We start from the raw sequence: 19,931 nt of genomic DNA, 5'->3' as shown, positions 1-19,931 counted from the left end.
AACTCTCTTCGGCCCCTAGTGCTGGCAATCCGCTAGCCCACTGTTTCACTGGATACCTGTGTTTGAGTACTCCTTTCATCCGTTGCTCACCCAAGGTCTGCGGGACAGACTTGACAACCTATATTGGAAAAAATAGTTAAAAAATAAAAAATGTTCACAAAAGACAAGGAAGGACATTATCTAATGATAAAAAATCAGTTCACTGGGTAGTTATATAATTATAGAGATATTTAATATGCACACATACACATGCACACACACATACACATGCACATATGCATGTATATATTCAGACTCTAAAATATAAAAGCAAATATTGGCAGAACTGAAGGGAGAAATAGAAATACAAAAGAAATACAAAAGAAATAGAAATACAAAAAGAGTTTGAAATTTTGTTATCCTACTTTTAATTATGGATAGAACCACCATATAGATAATAAAGAGAGAATTTGAATAACGCTATAGACCAACTGAGCCTAATGGACATATCCAGAACATTCCACCAAACAGCAACAGAATTCAATGTTTTTTCCTCAAACTAATATTAAAAATTCTCCAGGAAAGGTCACATATTAGGTCACAAAACCAGTCTTACAAATTTAAAATGATCAAAATCATATTAAATATCTCTTCCAAGTACAATGAAATGAAATTAGAAATTAATACCAGGAGAAAACCGGAAAATTAACTAATGTAAATATTAAACAACATACGTGTGTGTGTGTGTGTGTGTGTGTTGTGTGTGTGAGAGAGAGAGAATGAGAGAGAGAGAGAGAAGATCTCATTCTATCAACAGGCTGGAGTGCAGTAGCACAATTTTGGCTCACTGTAACCTCTGTCCCCCAGGCTCAGCAATCCTCCCACCTCAGCCTCCTACTCACGAGGAGCTAGGACTGCAGATGCAAGCCACCACAGCCAGCTAATTTTTGTGTTTTTAGTAGAGACGGGGTTTCACTATGTTGCCCAGGCTAGTCTGGAACTCCTGAGCTCAAGCAATCTGCCCACCTCGGCCCACCAAGTGTTGGGATTACCAGCATAAGCTACTGTGCCCAGCCAGTTAAACCACATGCTTTTGGTTTAAATCTATGGTTTAAATACCAATAAATTACTAGAGACTTAGACAACATCTTAAGACAAACACAAAAATACAGTATACAGAAATGTATATGATTTAGCAACGTTAGCAGCAAGACGGAAATAATAAACATTAGAGCTGAAATAAAATAGATAATATAAAAACAATAGAACAAAATCAATAAATGTAAAAGGTTGTTTTTTGAAAAAATTAACAAAATTGACAACTCTTTAGCCAGACTACCTAAGAATGAGAGGACTCAAGCAAAAGCAGAAAAGAAATAAGAGACGTTAGGATTGATGACCCAGAAATACAAAGGATTTTAATAGAATACAATGAACAATTATATGCAAATAAATTGACTAGCCTAGAAAAAATAGACAAATTCCAAGAAACTTACAGCCTACCAAGACTGAATCATTAAGAAATGGAAATCTGAACAGAAATATAATTTGTAGGAATAATGAGTCAGTAATTAAAACACTCCCATTAAAGAAAAGCTCAGGTCTCGGTAGATTCACTGAAAAATTCTACCAAACATTTAAAGAATTAACATCAATCCTCACCAACTTGTTCCAAAAAATTGAAAAGGAGAAAACATTTCTAAACTCATTTTATGATGCCAGCATCATCTGATACTAAAACTGGGCAAAGATGCTATACTACAAGAAAACTGTAAGACAATATCTTAATAAATATAGATGCAAAAATCCTCAAAACTTATTAGCAAACTCAATTCAAAAGCACATTAGAAAGATTATACACCCTGACCAAGATTGATTTTTCCCTGGGATACAAGGAGGGTTCATCACATGAAAATAATCCATGTGATATACCACAATGACAGAATGAAGGATACAAATCACAGGATTATCCCAACAAATGCAGAAAAGGCGTTTGAAAAATTTTAATGCCATTTTTATTTATAGAAGCATTCGACAAACTAGGAATTCCCTCAACATAATAAAAACCATGTATTATTAGCCATAGCTACCATCATACTCAATGGCAACAACTGAAAGTTTTTCTTGGAATACTGGAAACAAGGCAAAGATGCCCAGTCTTGCCAATTCTATTCAAGATAGGACTAGAAGTTCCAGCTAAAGCAATTAGGCAAGAAAAAGAAAATTAAACACCAAAATTGGAAAAAAAAGGAAAACTATCTCTCTTCACAGATAGTATGATTTTGTATGTAGAAAACCCTAACATTTCCACCAAAAATTAAATCTATTAGATATAATAAGAAAATTCAACAAAGTTGCAGGATATGAAATTAAGATATAACATAGAAATAAACTTAAGCATAGACATGAGAGACCTATATACTAAAAACTGCAAAATATTGCTGAAAGAATATAAAGACAACATAGATAAATGCAAATACATCTCCTGTTCATGAACTGGAAAACTTAGTATTATTAAAGTGTTCATACTACCAAAAGTGATCCACAGATTCATTGCAATTACTATCAAAATCACAATGACATTTTTTAGATAAATAAAAGAAGCAATCCCAAAATTTGCATAAAAGCATAAAAAACCCCAAGTAGCCAAAATAACATTGAGAAAGAACAAAATTCATGTTACAATAATTAAAACAGTATGTACAAGCAGGAAGACAGACATATAGACCAACAGAATAGAATATTGAATCAAATAATATATGTATACATATTTATATATGAAATGGTCCATGACTATTTTAATTTTTAATTAAAATTATATATATATAAAGATACAAAAATCCTCAAAATTTAGCAAAATGAATTCAATAGCACATTAGGAGGATTATGCACCATGATCAAGATTGATTTTTCAATCTTGTAATCTAATTTTTCACCTTCTAATGTGTTGTTGAATTCAATAAATATAATATATGTTTAATTTCCATATATGTATATGGAATTTAATTTTAGAGACAGGATTTCACTCTGTCACCTAGGCTGGAGTGCAGGGGCATGTTCATAGCTCACTGTAATCTCAAACTCCTAGGCTCAAGCAATCCTCCTGCCTCAGCCTCCCAAGAACCTGGGACTACAGCTGCACACCACCATGCCCAGTTATTTTTTTTTAACTTTTGTAGAGGTGAGATCTTGCTATGTTGCGTGGGCTCATGTTGAATTCTGGCCTCAAGTTATCCTCCTGCCTCAGCCTTCCCAAATGATGGTGTTACATGCATCAGCTATGGCACCTGGCTTCAAATGACTTTGAAAAGGCTGCTATGACTATACATTGGGGAAAGAATATCTGTTCAACAAATGGTGTTGGTAAAACTGGATATTTATATGCAAAATAGTTAAATTGGATTTTTTTCTTATACCTTACACAAAAATAAACACAAAATGAGTTAAATATTTAAATGTAAAACCTTTAAACTATGAAAGTCTTAGAATTAAAAAAAGGGGAAAGCTTGAAAACATGGTCTTGGTAACAATTTGTTAGATTTAATTTAAAAAACTTAGGCAGCAAAAGCAATACAAAGGAAACAATCAACAATGTAAAAAGACAATTTATGAAATAAGAGGAAATATTTACATAACATATATCTGATAAGAGGTTAATATCCAAAACACAGAAATCCTATTACTCATTAACAAAAACAAATAACCCAATTTAAAAATGGACAAATAACTTAAATGGATATTTCTCCAAAGGAGACATATGTATGGCCAACACGTGAATGAAAAGATACCCATCATCACTAATCATTAGGGAAATGCAAATTTAACCCACAATAAGATACCACCTCACATCTGTTGGTATGTCAGTTATCCAAAAAATAGAAAACAACAAATGCTCGTGAGGATGTGAAGAAATTGTAACATTTGTGTGCTTTAGTGTGGATATAAATGATTCAGTCATTGTGAAAAAGAGTATCTAGGTCCCTCAGAAAATTGAAAATAGTACTGAATCGTATGATTCAGGAATTCCTCTTCTGAGTATTTATGCACAAGTATTGAACACAGGATGTCAGAGATACTTGCAATCCTGTGTTTATTGCAGGATTATACAAAATAGACAAGAGGTGAAAATAACCTAAATATCCATCATTGACACATAAATTGGTAAAGAAATTGTGATACATACATACAATGAAATGTTTTTCATCCTTAACAAAAGGATAAAATTCTGCCATTTGTACAACAGAGGTGAATCTTGATGACATATTAAGTGAGATACGCAAGTCACAGCAGGACAAATATTGCAGTTTCACTTTCATAAGGTAGCTAAAGTCATCAAAGTAACAGAAGCATTAGGTAAAATGGTGGTTGCTGGGGGCTGGAGGGAGAAGGAAACAGAGAGCTGCTGTTTAATGGGCACAGAGTTTTAGTCATACAAGATGAAAACTTTTTAGATATCTTCTAGACAAAAATGTGCATATAATTAACATAGTATTATACATCTACAAGTTTATCAAGAGGGCAGATTTCATGTTGGATATTTTTACCACAATAATAAAAATGCCAGTAAAATAAGAATAAAACAATAAAAGAGAATCACTAGAGTATCGAGGAAGTGTGTGATATTCATGAAAAATAAATGAGATATGTATATTAATAGTCAAATACTGATCTAGTTACTTAGAGGAGGATTCACTTGGTTTAGCAACATGTAGGTCATTGGTAAATTTCAAAAGAACATTTATATAGCATGCGAGGACAAACCTAGTTTGAAGATGATTCAAGAAGAATAGGAAACTGTGGCAAAAATGTAAAAATGCCATTAGAGTGAAATAGCAATTAGTCTTAGGACAGAAAGAAGAGTTTGTCATTGAGGGAGTATTATGAAAGACTTCTGAAAGTCAGGCAAGGTTCTATTTCCTGACTTGCATAGTAGTTATAAGCTGGTTTGTGCTAAAATTATTTAAGATAAATATTTTTTTTCTAATTTTATTTATGTTAAATTTAGTAATTTCTAAATTCAAAACTTTAGAAAAGAATGATGGAAAGAAGCAGGACAACAAATTTTTCTGTATATGCACGCTGAGAAATAGGGTAGTAGGTTAGAGAAAATTATAAAATCAAGAACATTTTAAATGTTTTAATGCAGAATGCAGTATATGTTTATATTCTAATAAAAATGATCCAACTGGGAGTGAAAATTGGTGATTCAAATTAAGTGGGAGAATTACAGGTGAAATATTCTTTAAAAACACATTAGAAGATGGGATCTAGTACACACAGACCTAGGTCACATAGATCTAATACACATGTGCTTTAGTTAACATCAAGGACAGTTTATCTATAATAAGGGTATACTTCAAGAGTAAACATAGATTTAAGTAGATGAGTATTCAAGGATTTGAGCTTAGGAAAGAGCTGTTCAAATGTGCATTTCACGCTTCAAGAGACACTAGGTCATCAAAGAAGTTTGAGGTTTGAGTAGGAGGAATTGCTGTTTAATATGACTAAAGAACTCATAAAATTGAAATCTAAGAGCATGGAAGTGGGACTGAAATAGGCAAATGCAGTAAGATTGTTGACATTGGGACTTTCTCCAAGATGGCTAACTAGATGCAGCTGGAAACCTCTTTCTACAGAAAGACCGTGATTGTCACTACACCAACAAAATTTGAACAGATTTTTGGAGAGAACATGCAAAACATTGATGGAGAAAAGATCCAGTTGCTAAGGCTAAAAAGGGAGGAAGCAGAGGACCCTATATGGGGTGACTGGATGGTGCTTGGGGAAGGGGTGAGTTAAATGACTGGAGAACTGCCCACTCTTACCACGGACCTCTGGGATCCTAGCTACAGAAGATCCCACATCCCCACAGACATGTGAGATGGCAAGGGGATATCCATGGATATTAGATGAAGGTATTAGATGAATATGGAACTGCAGTAGTCAGAGAGCTGAGAATCTTTGAGAACAGGTCAGTTCTGGCAGAGAGTGGGCATGAGTGCCCACCCTCGAGGGCTCCCTGCCTCCCACCCACTTAGAGGTCCTGGCCCCAGCTAGCAACCAGGGAGAAAGCAAGACCAGCTTCCTCATAGGACTGAGGCACATCTGTCCTACAGACCTGTTTGTTTACCAGCACCTCCCATGGTCCTTGCCTGGCCACTCCGTAAGAATGCGCACCCAGTGCAGCCTCTGCTGCCCAGCCTAGGTGCTTTGTTTCACCTGAGTGCATCCTAGCAGCCTGGGAACACTTCAGATCCCACACTGCACCTGGAACCCAACCCCAAGCAACCAGAGGAAGAAGCAGTCAGCATGTTCTCGTACCCCAGTACTGTGACCTGCAGCTTATGAGTGCCAAACTGGGATCTGTGCTTAGCACTTGAAAGGGGGAGGAGCCCACACTCTCAGAAAACTGAGAGGGCCGTGTTGCACAGGTTCAGAAGTCGGTGTGGGGCCTAGCCGTACTTCCCTCCAGAGTTACTCCAGTAAAGATGTAGCTTATTTTCCTGTCAGACCTCTCCCCAAAGGAGCCCTTTGGCCCAAAAGACCTAACAACAACAAAAGCATGTATATATATCAGGCACAGCACCAGTGACTGGAGTGATCTCCCAAGGCCCAGGAGCAAACTTGGTGATGGAGGTCACCTCTCTCCCCCTTGCACTGCAAAACACAGCTGCAAACATGAAGATACACAAATAAACCACATTACTGGGTAACAGCCTATCTACTGCCCATTGCTCTCAAGCACCATCTCCTGGATCACAGCCCAATTACAAAAGCAGAAATCACTTTACTAACTCTTTCCCTGCAAACCCAAGAGCAAGAATTTTACAACAAAGACCCTGTACAGAGCTTATGTCATCTGAAAACTTCCAGAAATGAGGTCAATAGACTACAGTTGATTTATTCCACAATAAAAGGAATGTCAGCCCTCCCAGATGAAAGAATCAGCACAAGAACTGTGGCAATTCAAAATGCCAGATGCCCCTATGCCTCCAAATAAGCCCATTAACTCCCCAGGAAGGGTTCTTAACAAGACTAAATTATCTGAAATGACAGACGTGGAATTCAGAATCTGAATGACAAAGAACCTCATCACTATCTAAGAGAAAGTTGAAACTCAATCCAAGGAACCAAGAAATACAGTAAAACGATTCAAGAGCTGAAAGACAAAATTCCCATTTTAAGAAAGAGTCAAACTCAGCTTCTTGAGCTGAACAATTCACTACAAGAATTTCATAATACAATTGGAAGTATTAACAGGAGAACAGACTAAGCTGAGGAGAGAATCTCGGAGCTCAAAGACAAGTTCTTTGAATTAGCTCAGTCAGACAAAAGTAAGGAAAAAATTAAGAAAAAAGAACAAAACCTCCCAGAAATATGGGATTATGTAAACAGACCATATCTAAACTCACCAGCATTCCAGAGAGAGCAGAAGACAGAATAAACAACTTGGAAAATATATTTAAGAGTATCGTCCATGAACATTTCTCTAATCTCACTAAAGAGGATTATATGAAAATCTGAGAAATGCAGAGAACCCCAGCCAGATACTATACAAAATAACCATCCCCAAGACACATAGTCATCAGATTAACCAAGGTCTATGCAAAATAAAAAATAAAATAAGACAGCTAGAGAGAAGGGACAGGTAACCTACACAGAGAACCCTATCAGCCTAGCAGCAGCCCTCTTAGCAGAAACCTTACAAACCAGAAGAGTTTGGGGGCCTATTTCCTGCATCCATAAAGAAAAGAAATTCCAACCAAGCAATTCATATCCTGCCACACTAAGCTTCATAAGTGAAGAAGAAATAAAATCCTTCTCTGACAATTCATTTCAATTAGACCTGGCTTCCAAGTGGTTCATAAGGGAGTGCTAAACATGAATTCAAATGAATGACACATGCTAACACAAAAGCACACACCTAAGCACATAGTCCACAGACACTATAAAGCAATTACGCAATCGAGTCTGCCTAACAACCAGCTAATAATAAAATGGAAGGATAAAAATAACACATATCAATACTAACCTTGAATGTAAATGGACTAAATGCCCCCACTTAAAAGACACAGAGTGACTTTAAGGGATAAAAGCACAAGATCCAACCATCTGTTGTCTTCAAAAGACCCATCTCAAATGTAATGACACACACGGGCTCAAAGTCAAAGGGTGGAGTAAGATTTACCATACAAACAGAAAACAAAAACAGCAGGCATGTCTATTCTTATATCAGATAAAACAGACTTTAAACCAATAAAAGTTAAGAATAATGAAGGGAATTACATAATGATAAAAGATACAATCCAACAAGAAGCCTTAACTATCCTAAATATATAATCACTCAACATTAGAGCACCCAGATTGATAAAACTTTTCTCTTGGTGCTATAAAAAGACCTAGACAACCATACAATAATAGTGGAAGACTTCAGTACTCAACTGAGAGTGTTAGACAGATCATTGAGGCAAAAAACTAAGAAAGAAACTCTAAACTTAAACTCAATTGGACATAGTAGACATCTACAGAACACTCCACCCAACAACCACAGAAGAAAGTACATTCTTCTCATCTGCACAGGGAACATATTCAAAGACTGACCACATACTTAGTCATAAAGAAAGCCTCAATAAACTTAAAAAAAGAGAAATCATACCAAGCACACTCTTGGACTACAGTGCAATCAAGGTAGAAACAAATACCAAGGACATCCCTCAAAATTACACAAACACATTAAAACTAAACAACTTACCCCTGAGTATCTCCTGGCCAAATATCAAAATTAAGTTAGAAATAAGCATAATTCTTTGATGTCAATGAAAACAGGAACACAACTACCAAAATCTCTCAAATGCAGTCAAAGCAATGTTAAGAAAAAATTATATAGCCCTAAATGCCTTTATCAAGAAGTTAGAAGGTTTCAAATGAACAATCTAGCATTGCACTTAAAGGAAGAACAAACCAACCTCAAAGCTAGTATAAGAAAAGAAATAACTAAAACTAGGTAAGAAGTTAATAAAAATGAGATGTACAAATGAATACAAAATACAAATGAAACCAGGAGTTTTTTTTTTTTTTTTTAAAAAAAAGATTGATATACCCCTAGCTAGATTAACAAAGAAAAAGAAAGAGAAAATACAAATAAGCACAATCAGAAATGACAAGATGATGTTACAATTGATCCTACAGAAATATAATGGATCCTCAGAGACTACTATGAACAACTCTATGGATACATGTTAGAAAATCTAGAGAAAATGTATAAATTTCTGGAAGCACACAAACTCCCAAGATTGAATCAGGAGAAGATTAAAACCTGAATAGACCAATATCAACTTCTGAAATTGAATCAGTGGTGAAGAACCTACCAACCAAAAGAAAAAAAGAAAAAAAAAAAAAAAAAAAAAAAACCCCGGGACTAGATAGATTTGCAGCCAAATTCTACAAGATATATAAAGAACTGATACCAATCTTACTCAAACTTCTCCAAAAATTGGAAGGAGGAGGGGCTCCTCCCTAATTTGTTCTAAAAAGCTAGCATCAGCCTGATAACAAATCCTGGCAGAGACACAACAAAATGAAGAAGACTTACAACCAATACTCTTCATGAACATAGGTGCAAAAATTCTCAGTGAAATACTGGCACATCAAATCTAGCAGCACATGAACAAGTTAATACACCACAGTACAGTAGATTTTATTCCTGGGATGCAACACTGGCTAAACATGCAAATCAATACATGTAATTTACAATATAAACAGAATCAAAAGCAAAAACTATATGATCATCTCAATAGACACAGAAAAGCTTTTGATAAAATTCAATATTCTTTCATGATAAAAACCCTCAAAAGACTATGCAAGGAAGGAACCTCAAAATAATAAGAGCTGTCTATGACAAACCCACAGCCAACATCATGCTGAGTAGGCAAAATCTTGAGCCACTCCTCTTGAGAACTGGAGTAAGACAAGAATGCCCACTCTCACCACTCCGAACTCCTTGCCACAGCAATCAGGCAAGAGAAAGAAATAAAAGGCAACCATATAGGAAAAGAAGAAGTCAAACTTTATCTCTTCACTGCTAATATGATTCTATACCTATAAAATCCTAAACACTCTGCCAAAAGAGTCCTAGAATTTACAAGTGACTTTAGTAATGTTTCAGAATACAAAATCAATGCACAGAAGTTAGTGGCATTTCTATACACCAACAACATCCAGACTGAGAGTGGAATCAAGAACACAATCGTGGTCTGGCGTGCTGACTGCCACCTGTAATCCTAGCACTTTGGGAGGCTGAGGCAGGAGGATCACCTGAGGTCAGGAGTTTGAGACCAGCATGGTCAACATGGCAAAACCCTGTCTCAACTAAAAATACAAAAATCATCTGGGCATGGTGGCGTGTGCCTATAATCCTAACTGCCCAGGAGGCTGAGGAAGGAGAATCGCTGGAACCTAGGGGGCAGAGGCTGCAGTGAGCCGACACTGCACCACTGCACTCCAGCTCGGGTGACAGAGCAAAACTCCATCTCAAAAACAAACAAACAAACAAACAAACAAAAAACACACTTATGATAGTCACGAAGAAAACAAGCTAAACAGGAATACAGCTACCAAGGAGGTGAAAGATCTTTACAAGGAGAGCTACAAGCTACTGCAGAAAGCAATCAGAGACATGCCAAATAAGTGCAAAAACATTCCATGATCCTGGATTGGAAGAATCAATATTGTAGAAATGATCAAACTGCCAAAAGCAATGTACAAATTCAATGCTATTTCTATCAAATTATGAACGTTATCTTCACAGAATTTAAGAAAAAAAAAACGATTCTAAAATTCTAATGGAACCAGATAGGTGCTCAAATAGTCAAAGCAATTCTAAGCAAAAACAATAAAGCTGGAGGCATCACATTACTTGACTTCCAATTATACTGTAAAGCCACAGTAATCAAAACAGCTGGATACTAGTACAAAAACAGACATATAGACCAATAAAACAGAATAGAAAATTCAGAAATAAAGCCACACACATACAACTCTCTGATCTTTGACAAGGCTGACAAAAACAAGCAGTGTGGAAGTGGCTTCCTGTTCCATAAATGATGCTGGGATAACTGGCTAGCCACATGCAGAAGAATGAAGCAGGATCCCTACCTTTCACCATATGCAAAAAATTAATGCATAATGTATTAAAGATTTAAATGTAAGACCCCAAATTACAAAAATCCTAGAAGATATCCTAGGAAATAATCTTCTTGACTTTGGCCTTGGCAAATTATTTTTTACTGAGTCCCCAAAAACAATTGCAAGAAAAAACAAAATTGACAAGTGAAACCTAATTAAACAAAAGAGCTTCTGCACAGTAAAGAAACTGTCAACTAAACAAACAGATACCCTACAGATGGGAGAAGGTATTTACAAAGTATGCATCCAACAAATATCCAACATCCAATATCTCTAAGTAACTTAAATCAACAAGCAAAAAAACAAATAAGTTCGTTAAAAGATGGGCAAAAGACATGAACAGACACTTCTCAAAAGAAACCATGCAAGTGACCAACAAACATATGAAAAAAATGGTCATCATCACCAGTAATCAGAGAAATATATATATCAAAACCACAATGAGATACCATCTCACAACAGTCAGAATGGATATTATTAAAAAGTCAAAAACAACAAATGTAAGACGTTGCCAAGAAAAGGGAATGCTTACACATCATTCGTAGGAATGTGAATTAGCCCAGCCACTGTGGAAACCAATTTGGAGCTTCCTCAAATAACATAGAACTACCATTCAACCCAGCAATCCCATTACTGGGTATGTACCCAAAAGGAAAAAAAAATCATTCTAGCAAAAACGCATGAATTCGTATTTTCATTGCTGTGCTAGTCACAATAGCAAAGACATAGAGTCAACCTGGTTGGCCATCGATGATAGAGTGGATAAAGAAAATGTGGTATATATACACTATGGAAAACTGCACAGCCATAAAAAAAGAATGAAATGTCTTTGCAGCAATATGGATAGTACTAGAGGTCATAATTCTAAGTAAATTAATGTAGGAGCAGAAAACCAAGAAAATAGTACATCTTCTTATTTATAAGTGAGAGCTAAGCATTGGGCATATCATAGACATAAATATGGGAATAACAGACACTGTGGACTATTGGAGGGTGAAAGCAGGGGGCTTGGGTTAAAAAACTACCTATTCAAACAACACTCACCACCATGGTGACAGGATTAGTACATCAAGCCTCAACATCATGCAATATTTCCATGTAATAAATCTTCACATGTGCTCCTTGTATCTAAAATAAAAATTGAAATTAAGAAAGAAAGCTTATATGTCTTAAAATTCTAAAGAATAATAATTTCACTTGATTTTCTTAGACAAATTGAAGTAAATCATTTCATAAAAGACAGAAAAGTTAATCATGCTGTACAACCTGCTGCTATTGAGGTCAGACAGTAAAATGACATTAAAAAATAGAATTAAATACATTTATAGTCACTTAAAAATAAAAAGATTGCTGACATTATTAAAGATCAACTTAAGGTTAGTAGTTATGATTTCAAAGTGGTAAGAGTCAGCATGATTATGTTTTTTTAAAGTTATGGTTTTTATGAGTGAATAAGAAATAGCAAAAAAGGACCAAGGGAACTAAAGTGTGAGAGGAAGTAATTATAATAATTAATTTTGCTTCAAACTAAAAATGAGGGAAGTAAGAGATCAGAGGTTTGAAAGGCAGTGAATTAGAATTTTTGGTGTGAAAATATTATTGGAGTTGAAGTATTTAAAACAATGAGCTATTAAGAATCTATGGTTAGAGATTAAGGGGTTTGAAACTGAATTTACAGTAAGAATGAGATTAAGGTAGTTGTGTAGGATGAACATAGGAATGCATTGCTTAGGAAGGGAGTTAGATGAGATCATTGATGACAAAGAGATCAAGTTATTGAAAGAGATCATTGAGACAAAGAGATTAAATTATTGGAGATATAATCCACATGGATATTTAAATTACTGAAAATTATGACAGGAGTGATTACACAGAGTGGCAGTGAGCCAGAATTTAATATCTTCAAGGAATCAGAAGTTGTAGTTGAAGAGACTTTGGAGGAATGCAAGGTAGAATTGAGTGGCTTAATTTGCTAAAAACTTTTAGTTTTTTAGGGTGGAATGAGGGAGAAAATCCTGGAAATAATAGTGAAATGCAAGAAATGTACCCAACTATATCACCCAAGTCTCATGATATGAAGGTCAGGGTGCACAAGGAGCCACTCAATTTGTGTTAGAGCAAGAAGATATAGAAAAATACATTGAGTTGGAAAGCTGAAGATTTCAAGAGTTCCAGAAAGTACATTAAATGAATGTTAGGAGCACAAAAACTGTAATAGATGGGGTCAGCACCTTTGGAGGATAGACAACAGAGGTTATATAGAACAAATTGGTAATCCAGTATATTTTGATAGAACTGACATAGTGATCAAAGGATTAAATATTATTCTTACACATAGTTTCAGAGATAATTGGTTGAGATTGTTTTAGGGAAGGAATGGTGTGGACCTTGTTAAAAGTATTCAGAATTCTGAGACTGTTGCTTAACTCCTTATGTGGTATGACATCTAGGAAATTGATGATCTTATTCAAAGTACTAGCATTCCTGATGTTCCCTCCTAGCTCTGGGACCACACTAGAGCTTCAATGTCCTGAATACTAAATGACAGGTGGTTCTACCTAGACCACCTAGAATTCTGTGGTCCTTTCTTAACTTCTTCCAGGGAAGGTGTATTCCAGGGAAGATCCACTCTCACATTGTATGAATACCTCTGTATCCATCCCTTTTCACACTGCTATGAAGAAATACCTGAGACTGGATAATTTGTAAAGAAAAAGAGGCTTAATGGACTCACAGTTCCACATGACTGGGGAGGCCTCACAATCATGGTGGAAGGCAATGGAGGAACAAAGTCATGTCTTACATGGTGGCAGGCAAGAGAGTATGTGTCGAGGAGCTTCTTTTTATAAAACCATCAAATCTTGGGAGACTTACTCATTATCATGAGAACAGCAGGGGAAAACTCATCTCCATGAATCAATTCCTCCCACTGGCTCCCTCATATGGGAATTATGGGAACTACAATTCAAGATGAGATTTGGGTGGGGACAGCCAAACCATATCAACCTGACACTGGGTAATCGACTCCGTCTCAAAAAAAAAAAAAAAAAAAAAAGAAAAGAAAAGAGGTTTAATTGGTTCATGGGTTTGCAGGCTGTACACAGAACATGATGCTAGCATCTGCTTATCTTCTGCGGAGGCCTAAGGACACTTACAATCATGGCAGAAGGTTAAGAGGGAATAGTCATGTCACATGAGCAGAGGAGGAGCAAGAGAGAGATGGAGAAGGTGACAAACACATTCAGTGACCAGGTTTCCCAATAACTCATGCACTATTGCAAGGATAGTACCAAGGGATGGTACTAAACCAATCATGAGAAATTCTCCCTCATGATCCAATCACCTATCACCAGGTCCTACCTAGAACATTGAGGATTATAACTGAAAATGACATTTGGGTGGAGACACAGATCCAAACCATGTTAGGAGGCAATGTAATTTTGCTGAATATATATCAACTACTTAAGGGCATTTTGTACACAATAAACTTTCTCTAACTCACAAAATCTCATACTAAATTATCATCACTTTCTTTTCTATCTATATTTCTAACCTACAAGTCTTCAATCTCTTTTTGAAAATAGAGTTTCCTACTCATATCCCTAACTGATAAGATTTATGCATAATAGTGAAAGAATGGGTGTTTTCTTTTCTCATATTGAACTTGCAAAAATTTCAACTGAAGAAATAAATCCCTTTTGTGTGCTAGTGTGTGTACTTCCTTTCAAGAACACTTTTCATTTTCTAAATACAGCATTTAAGTGGAAAGTTCTGAGGAAAGTTTTAGCAATTAAAACAATTAGCAATTCAGGTTTTTTTCCAGAAAGTTTTGTTTTTGTTTTTCTTTTCTTGTGTCTTAAAATTTTGCTAAACCCTAATGATAAAAGTAAGAAAAAAAAGTTTCTTTAAAGGCAATAATATTAACTGAAACAGTATCTTATGTCAAGAACTTATGACATAACAATAAAATTTTTTATTAACCTTCAGTCATTATGCTTATAATCTACAGAGAGAGGCAGACATGGAAATAAACTGTGATAAAACATAGTGCTATCATTCAGAGATTAAAATATCATGGTGGGAGAAATTGTATGATTAAAAAATATGCTCTATTTATTTATTTATTTACTAATATTTTCTTAGAATAAACATAATTCCAAAACCAATTACCCTTAATAAAAACTGCACTGGAATAGTCAAGATAAATTGAGTCTCTTGCAAGCTTTTTAAATTAGCATCCAAAATATGGAGGATGTTATACACATGACCAGCAGGATAATCCTACAAAATAAGGATTACTAATTCCATTGTATTTACTGAACAATCAAAACTTCAGAGAGATTGTGTTGTTTGCTGAAATTAGAAAGTGACACAAAGAAATTATCAGCAAAGGCTTGTGAGACGGCAGAACCAGTATCATTTCCAATATACCACAGATGCTCTTGTAATATCTGTAGAAACATGAGCTTATAAAATTCTTTCTATTTTTGGTGTGGATCGTTGCAACTTCTCTTGGTTGTTCTCAGAAACAAAAAATACATGAGTCATTTTTAATTGTAAATTTACTTTCTGGAAAAAAGGTTAATGACTTAACTTATGCAAACAAGCTCATAAGTTATTTAATACTTTTTCAATGTTAGCAAAGTCAATATGGATTTAAAGCAAAACATTCTTTTAGAATGTAAGTGAAAGGAACTTTGCCCTGCAAACAACTTCTTGTCCAGATGGGTTTGCTGATAAAGCAATGTTGTGCTCCCACTGAAAACTGTACAAGGTAAGTGCCATCTGCATCCTAAATTAGACATCTTCATGCAAAGAATCAGTCTGCCTAATGCATCGATATGTAATACAATGACAGCACTCACTTTTAAATATGTTGCCAAAGAGGCAAAACAGCACATTATTCTTATAGCATTTTGCCTACCATGTATTTTTCCATGAAATAAATTGCCAGCTTTTCAAGGAAAACTTTACCCTTGCTATCAAAGATACAAAATCACAAAAAAAGTCTTAGTATACATTATATGGTTTAGGTTCTTCAATAACTAATTTTTGAGATAGTTTGTCCAAATGCTCATATTCAGGATTAATGAACTTCAAGCCCTAACCTTTTATATGTTTCTAAATTAAATCATTCTTCATAAATGAAAACATAAACTGTACGTGATATCTTATTGTTGGCAAAAAGATTTACTACAATGAAAATAAAGTAAACCGCATTGTAAAATGTTGGAATATCTATAAATGCAAATAAAAATATTAATATAGTAAAAACCGCATTTAGAATGTCATGCTAGTGAACATTTGATTATGTAGATAGTTAAATTAGGTCTCTATGTATATAGTAAGACATAATATGTGCTCCTCATAACATACAAACCCATTAATATGTATGTAACCCATTTTTTATAAAATAAGAATTCAGAATGATTCATCACTATTATGATAAAACTAATACAGCCTTCTGATCCTTGAAAATAAAGGCATTACCAAATGGTTTATTACACTGACTTTATCCACTAGTTTTTAACTCTTTTCAAAGGAAACTAGAAAACTATTTTTTGTATAAACCATATTGGGTGTCTTAGTCCATTTTATATTTCTTACAACAGAATACCAGAATCTGAGTAATTTATAATGAAAAATAATTTATTTCTTACAGTTATGGAGGCTGTAACATTGAGGGCCTATATCTTGTGGGAGCCTTCTTACTGTTGAGGACTCAGGAAAAAGTCCCAAGGTGGTGCAGGATGTCAAACGGCAAGGAGGCTCAAAGTGGTCACATGCAATCTCAAATCTCTCTTTCTCTTCTTATTAAACCACCAGTTACTCCCATAATGACCCATTAATCCATGAAGCCATCAATCCATGAATTAATCTATTAATGAAGGCAGAGTAATCATGATCCAATCACCTCCTAAAAACTCTACTTCTCAGTACTGCCACATTAGGGACTAAATTTCAACATGAATTTTGAAAGGAACATTGAAAACATTGGGCTTTCTGTGAATGAGGAACTCACTAACTCTGGTTGAAAAACTAAATCCAGAAACAGAAATAATACACCAATTTGCATACACTGTACTTGTTTAATAGTAGCTGATACACAATTATGAATGTCTTAGATGCTGAGAAGCAGGGGTATTATCTTATCAAGTTTTTTATGCATTGTTATCAAAACATTATCACAAAAGCAAAAAATGAGGGGAAAATAACAGTTTTCCTCCAATTAATACTTATTGGCCAATTTCTAGATCTCTGAAAATTCTGGGCTAAAGTATTAAAATATAAGTAAGGTAATGTCTCTACTACTAATGTCTCTTAATGTCTACTAGGCCAGAGAGGTGCATAAATACGTAATTATAGTGTTGTATGAAATATGCCCTTGAAAAGTATTTCAAAGACTAATCATAAGCTGATTTTTTAAGTGGACTTTGTTCATCAAACGTTTTAAATTTGGTATTCCATTTAATTAAAAGCACACTTGGAAACTAATTTGGATAAATTTGTTGATGTTTATTAAATTGCTGCCATCTCTGAGGATATTACCGGGTGTTTACCTTTTTACCCAAGACTTCCTTCTTTTCTGGTATATATGTTCAGTCCAAAACATTCAAGTTACACAAGTTTAAATATATCATTTTCCCCCACAAGATTTCATACTTACAGTCTCTATGTAGGGTTTAATCTGTTTGCAATATATTTATGAGAATCATCAGATAATAATCTTCCTATATCAGTATACTTCTGAGGCTATAAATTGCCTGAGATTCTGAATTTTCAATATCCTAGGGGGTGCTAATGCTGATGGTGCTTACATCACACTTCAAGTAGCTACAATAGGCAACATTATTTCTAGTGACAGTGAGAGAAAAGGTTAAAACAGATCAATGAAATAGAGTCTATGGCCGGGCGCGGTGGCTCAAGCCTGTAATCCCAGCACTTTGGGAGGCCGAGGCGGGTGGATCACGAGGTCAGGAGATCGAGACTATCCTGGCTAACATGGTGAAACCCCGTCTCTACTAAAAATACAAAAAACTAGCCGGGCGTGGTGGCGGCGCCTGTAGTCTCAGCTACTTGGGAGGTTGAGGCGGGAGAATGGCGTGAACCCGGGAGGCGGAGCTTGCAGTGAGCCGAGATCACGCCACTGCACTCCAGCCTGGGAGACACAGCGAGACTCCGTCTCAAAAAAAAAAAAAAAAAAAAAAAAAAAAAAAAAAGAAATAGAGTCTATTTGGAAGTATGTTATAGCCATAAGTGAACTAAGAGGTTTTGAAGTATTGAGCTTGATTATTTAAATGAATTGCCCACCTGTTAACAGTGAGAAAGTGTTCTTGGTTCCAAGCAGTTGAAAACTATCCCGGCAAAATAAAACAAACAGGCAAAAATAAATAAATTGAAAAAATCTGGGATACTTCACAGACTAAATGGAAAGATTAGAGAGAATCTCAGGAAACAACCAGGAACCGAAGAAAGCTAAGCCATAGAAATCATAAGCAAATTCATCCTACAGACACATTTGAGATACGATAGCTGGATCCATCGCCACTGCTGTCAAAAGGCCACCATCACCGCTGGAAACTGACTATACTTAGTGCCCTGTTGTGAACATTCGCCTGCGTATTACTTACTCTAGTAGAATCATCTGATTTTCAAAACTGGGACATGGCTCTCATCTGAGATGTCAGACCGTGGAGAGAAAGGATATCCCTCTGGCTTTCCTTTGAATTATAATCATAGGGATTTCAGGCATTTGGGAGCAAAATTAAACTAATTAATGCCCACCACAATTACTTTTCATCTCAACTGCCATGCAACCTTCAAGGTTATCTGAGTCATCTTTCTAGCACATACATCCAATCTTGTCACTTCCTTGCTTAAAAGATTTCAGTGGATTCCCACTACCTACTTAGTACTGTTCAAAGTTCACAGTGGAATTTAAGCTGGTCCCAGCTGGCCTTTTTCAACTTTTCAGCTTCACTAAACTTTCTGAATTATGCAAATATGCAACACTAGAAAGTCAAAATTTCCTATTTATACCATATATTTTTTATAACTTTGGTTCTCATCATTTTAATTCCACATCCCCTTGTTAAATTGCAAAAATAATTTTAATCATGTACTATTCAAGGTTTTTAAATTTATCACTTCCTCTTTGAAATCTTTCTATACTATTTTTCTCAAACACAGAATTACCTACTCTATTTCCTTTGCTTTGATGTACTCTTATTTATACCATTTATGCAAGTGTATACATACTTTTGTTTCTTCTTATAGATCCTGAATTTTTTGAGAGGGTGAGCTATGTTGTATTTTATTTGTTCTCCAATCATTAAAAATACTTTTATTGGCTGGGTGTGTTGGTTCACACCTGTGATCCCAGCACTTTTGGAGGCTGAGGCGGGTGGATCACCTGAGGTCAGGAGTTCAAGCCTGGCCACCATGGTGAAACCCCATCTCTATTAAAAATACACAAATTAGCTGGTCATGGTGGCAGCTGTAATCTCAGCTTCTCAGGAGGCTGAGAGGCAGGAGAATCACTTGAACCCAGGGGATGGAGGTTGCAGTAAGCGGAGATCACACCACTGCACTCCAGCCTGCACCACAAGAGCAAAACTCCATCTCAAAAACAAAACAAAACAAAACAAACAAACAAACAAACAAAAACTTTCATTAATTACCTGTTACTTTACTTGGTACTGAGGATGCAGTGGAGATCTTATTTCTCATTTAAAACAATAGTTGGTATCAAATAAGAATCAGTGTTC

The sequence above is a fragment of the Macaca fascicularis genome, chromosome 1 (assembly GCF_037993035.2).
Source record: "Macaca fascicularis isolate 582-1 chromosome 1, T2T-MFA8v1.1".
Lineage (NCBI taxonomy): Eukaryota > Metazoa > Chordata > Mammalia > Primates > Cercopithecidae > Macaca > Macaca fascicularis.
This window is presented reverse-complemented; position numbering follows the sequence as displayed.